Below are 5,623 nucleotides of genomic sequence, written 5' to 3' on the forward strand. Positions count from 1 at the left end.
CACGCCCACATCTGACTCCTTCAGTTTTTTGCATTCTTGCCTACACTCACTTTGTAAATTGTTGCTGAACACACACACACACACACACAGAACAGAAGAGCTGACCTCACAGTGGTTCTGATCTGTACTGCCCTGATTCAGCGAGAACAGCTTCTGCTCTTCACTCTGCTCCTGACCCACCAGCACCCTGAGCAGACTGAGACACACACACACACACACACAGAGAGAGAGAGAGAGAGAGAGAGGTGTTCAGTTCTTCAGAAGTTTATTTTGGCAGTAAACAGGCTTTTCCAGGATCCAGGTCAAAGTCACTTCACTGAGGGTTTGATGATGATTCTGTGGTGTATCCTCTACTGGTCTCCCTCTGTCTCCCCCTGTCCCCCTCTGCTTCCCTGTTTCTCTCTATCTCCCTATGTCTCCCTCTGCTTCCCTCTGTCTCTTTGTCTCCCCCGTCCCCCTCTGTCTTTCTCTATCTCCCTCTGCTTCCCTCTGTCTTCCTATGTGTCCCTCTATCTCCCTCTGCTTCCCTCTGCTTCCCTCTGGCTTCCTCTGCCAGGTTCCGTCTCCCTCTGTCTCCCCCTGTCCCCCTCTGCTTCCCTGTCTTTCTTTATCTCCCTCTGCTTCCCTCTGTATTCCTATGTGTCCCTCTATCTCCCTCTGTCTTCCTCTGCCAGGTTCCGTCTCCTTCTGTCTCCCTCTGCTTCCCTCTGTCTCCCCCTGTCCCCCTCTGCTTCCCTGTTTTTCTCTGTCTCCCTCTGCTCCCCTATGTCTCCCTCCGCTGGGCTCTCTCTCCCTTTGCTTCCCTCTGTCTCTCTCTGTCTCCCCGTGTCCCCCTCTGCTTCCCTGTTTCTCTCTATCTCCCTCTGCTTCCCTCTGTCTTCCTATGTCTCCCTCTGCTGGACTCTCTCTCCCTCTGCTTCCTTCTGTCTCTCTCTGGCTCCCTCTGCTGGACTCTCTCTCCCTCTGCCAGGTTCCATCTCCTCCTGTTGGCCTCTGTCTCACTCTGCTGTTCTTCAGATTAGTGGAGAATGTGCTGTGGATGGTTCTATAACAGCACCTTTTTAGAATTGAGTTCTATACGGCACCAAAATGGTTCCTCTTTTATTACGATGTCAAGCTTGTTACAGCGGAGGAACCATTCTGGTGCCGTATAGAACCCTAAAAGCTGCTGTTATAGAACCATCCACAGCACATTCTCCATTAATCTGAAGACCTTCACGATGCAGAGAACCCTTTAATCACGCAAACGATTCTTAAGATTTCAGGGTTCTGTACAGAACCGTGTCCTTTACTAAAGATCCCTCATAGAACCATCATTGATAAGTGTGTAGTAGAATTAGAGCAGGATCCGATCGGACGTGTCGCAGTGTGGGTTTAAACCCTGCTTTTTATCAGAGGTGAGGACATTAACAGAGGGTTGTTCCACGAACGTAACCTTCTCTTACACTCAGCACTAACCTACAGCGGGAGAGAGGTGCTCCCATTGGACGACACCCTCCAAGTGTCTTGTGTCCACGGCAATGTAGGGACCAAAGCTGCACCCTCTGTGTTAATGTCCTCCCACCTCTGATAAACACTGCCCCCTCGTGGACAGAAAACAGGAGCGCCTCTCCTCTTCAGTAAGAGATTCTGATTTAAAACCCCCTTAAGCCTGTTTAAGGGGGTTTGTCTCCATCAGGATCTCAGAGAGAATAAATGAGACAGATGTGTACAACACAGGAATATAACAAAATATACAGCCAGAGCCTAAAAGCATGTCTCTTTTTATCTTTAAAACCTCTTTAGAGTCCGCTGCAGAAGGAAGACAACCTCGGGATGGACTCCTAACACCTCTGTCTCCGTTTGTAGACGAGCTGCTGTGGTTCCGGCGGTGGAGGAGTTTCTGACACTGTTTTATCTCCAGATAAACACACACACACACACACTTTGGTTTTATTTATTTGGTTCAGTGTAAACCGGCTGCTCCCTGGCATCAGACCCCACTTCTGTGGTTTCTGCATTTTGCTGTGACTCTGGAGAGGATTTGTAGGGGAGGTTTATTTGGAGAGAGCAGGCAGGGCCTTGCTCACACTACAGAGTTTTAAAAATAATCCTTACCGATGTTGGAAACGTGAGACACCTCACACTTAAAGAGATTTTTCACAGAAGTTTCTGAGCTGGAGCAGTGACGGTCCTCCAGGTCCCCACCCCAGAACAGGTGGGAGTTTCTCACACACACACACACTCAGGCCGTGTCCACAACAGACAGCAGCTGACACCAGCTCGACACTCAATGGTTTATCCTTTTTCAGGCCTGACTTTAACGTGAAATTTCACACCGAGAATCAGTCCCCACTCACGCTGCAGGACTCTGAGTCGTAAATATTCAACATGTTTCATGTTCACCGTTCACAATCGAGCCCCGACTGCTCCGGGAGAAGATCAGAGGAGTAAAGACTGGATTATAGACTCCCCACACTGCAGGATCATTTATGATCTCCCTAAAAGCAAGGACCTCTTGCCGTAGTCGGGAGGACTGAATCTACGATGGAGTTTTAGGGCCATGGCCTTGGAAAAAACACTCAGAGAATAAAGTCAGAATAATTCAGAGAATAAAGACAGAATAATTAAGAGATTTAAGCCAGAATATTTCAGAGAATAAAGCCAGAATATTTCAGAGAATAAAATCAGAATAATTCTGAGAACAAAGTCAGAATAATTAAGAGAATAAAGCCAGAATATTTCAGGGGTGCACAACTCCAGTCCTGGAGGGCCGGTATCCAGCAAGGTTTGGTGATTCCTTATGCAGTTAAATCAGTGCCACTAGAACCTGAACCTGAAATAGTGTGTGAAATGTACGGTTATTCAAATGTTTTTATTGAAATATTTGGAGAAAAAATTCAGGTGACTGAAATTTCAGGTAAAAATAATTCAGGGAAAAAAATGCAGGTAAAAAAATTCAGGTCTGGAAATTGAGGGTAACATCCGGGCTACTGAGGAAGAGCAAACAGGCGTAGATCTAATCGAACTCACACCTGGCCAATCACAGCACACCTACAGAGGTCAGTGGGCGGGCCGTTTTTGTAACACCGAGGCGGGAGCATTGACGAACCATGGCTGAAGAAAACAGTGGGCCTTTTCCACCTGTAAGTACTGTTTGGACTCTTCTCTTTATATCAGCGCGCGTTAGACACCACTGTGTAATATTTTATTGGCCGCTTGTACACACACACTCTCACACTTAATGTCTTTTCTACGACGAACGCCAGGCGAAGCACCGGTTAGCGGCTAGGAGTCTGTTAGCATCTGCGCTTTTCCTACACGATGACGTCACAACGGCCGTGTTATCGTTCAAATAAATTCCTGTGAAATTAAAACTGAGAGAACAGCACAAATTACACCGCCTTTTCCAGCAGTGTTCTATTAATGTGAGCAGTGCTCATAAAGGAACAGAAGAACCTGACGAGAGAGTATTTTAAGCACAGAATTACAGAGTGATATCACTACAGAGTGTGATTAGTGCCGTTTCACTGGATTTAGTGACGTTCAGTGTGTGAAAGGTTGAGGACTAATCACAGGCCTCAGCTTTTCTCGTGACGTGTTGCATTAAAATATTTCTTATTTTAATATTACCCAGTAAACAAGGAACGTCTCTAGACGTTCAAAATAGGTCTAAAAGTAGTCTGTCCGTCACGGACATATTTTAAACATCAATGGACGTCCAAAATCCATCTTAATAAGTTAGTTAAGTGGTGACCAATCGATAACGTCAGTGGACGTCCAAAACGCGTTTTATACAAGTAATTTATTTCGGGACCAATTAATAACGTCAATGGACGTCCAAAATACGTCTAATAGTCGTCTTTTCAATGTCTGTGTTTGGACGTCTTTTCAACTTTCATTTTCATTAACTTTCAGGTTAAGAGAACGTTGATTAGACGGCAGTCATTACGTTATTTCAACGTTGAATCAACAGTTATTTGTTTACTGGGTACGTCTTAAGATAATAGTTAAATATTATTTATTATTACTTAAGGTTGTATGCCACAGTAATGAAATGTTTATGGGATAGTGTTTGTAGTTTACTCGCTAAATAATTTACCACCAGCGTTTCAACATTTCCTCAGATTAAAGACTCCATGTTAACAGCTTCTTACAGGATCACCAGGGGGTATTTCATAAATCAGAATTTATTTTTAACGTTTTTTTGGGCGAAAATCAAGCCTGTCCAGTAGGAGAAGAACCAAGGATCTTTCCAATAGGACAATCTTCAACGTAAATGTTTATACTGTGCTTATACCTGTTTATACCTGCTCTCAGAGATCACACATGTGACGTTCTTCTGAATTCACTGTATGACTGTTTGCACACATTCTCCATAAATATTTAATGCACATATTCACACAGTAATAGACTCTGATGTGTTACAGGTTCCAGTTTGCAGGGATAAAGGAGATGGGAGGCTCATTTCTTAATGTGATTTCTGAAATTTTATTAATTAATAAATGTTAATTTATGGCTTGACTTATGACAGAAGTGTTTAGTGTTCTGCATCATGCCTTCTCCATGTAAAATTCCTGTAGTTCATGTAAATTAGTTGTGATCGGGCACTTTTTAAAATATTTGTAATTAAAATATATAACATTAAAAAATGTAATTTAATTACAGGTTTAAAAAATGTTTTTACCCTCACAGATGGTGGGGAATAATACTTATGTCAAATTCAGCTGGTGTTTTATAGAAACCGTAGATTACTGACACATTTAGTGCTCCATTTGTGGTACACATTTCTCCTTGACACAGGGAAGTCGTGCTGAAGTGTTGCGCTCTGTAAGACTCCTAGTGTCTCTGCTTTCATCCTGCGAGAGACAAGGGACCACAGTCATTGCTCCAAGGTTCAGTGACTAGGCCAGGGGTCGGCAACCCGCGGCTCTTTGATCCCTCTGATGCGGCTCAGCCTTTGAAAATAATTGAGTATTTAATTAAAATGTATTTTATTTTAGTTCGTTCAAAATGTAATTCTATGAAGATTATGGCGATCTTGTAGCATCTAAAATATTTTAATGTTTATTTTGTCGCTCTTAATACACGTCACAACTTTCAACGTGCGACACCCGCCAGTGTGCAGTTTCTTGAACTTTTTGACCGTTGACTGCACGGCGCCAGTAAAATAATGACGAATGAGAATTCCCCCCCCCCCCCCCTTACTACAAGGACTCAAATAGACATTTTGTATTTTACTTAACCTTCAACACGTCTTTTTTTTCGGCGTTAAAAAAATATATATATATATATTTTTTTTTCATTACTACAGGGACTCAAATAGACATTGAGTATTTTACTTAACCGTCAACACAACGTCTATTTTTTGGAGTTAAAAATGTTTTTTTTTTCATTACTACAAGGACTCAAATAGACATTTTGTATTTTACTTAACCGTCAACACAACGTCTATTTTTTGGAGTTAAAAATGTTTTTTTTTTCATTACTACAAGGACTCAAATAGACATTTTGTATTTTACTTAACCGTCAACACAACGTCTATTTTTTTCGCTGTATGTTTTTTTTTTTTCATTACTACTCACAACTTAGTAATCACGCTACACAGGCACCCTTCAATCTACACATGGATATGAGGAGCACC

This window comes from Hoplias malabaricus, chromosome 3, assembly GCF_029633855.1.
Source record: "Hoplias malabaricus isolate fHopMal1 chromosome 3, fHopMal1.hap1, whole genome shotgun sequence".
Lineage (NCBI taxonomy): Eukaryota > Metazoa > Chordata > Actinopteri > Characiformes > Erythrinidae > Hoplias > Hoplias malabaricus.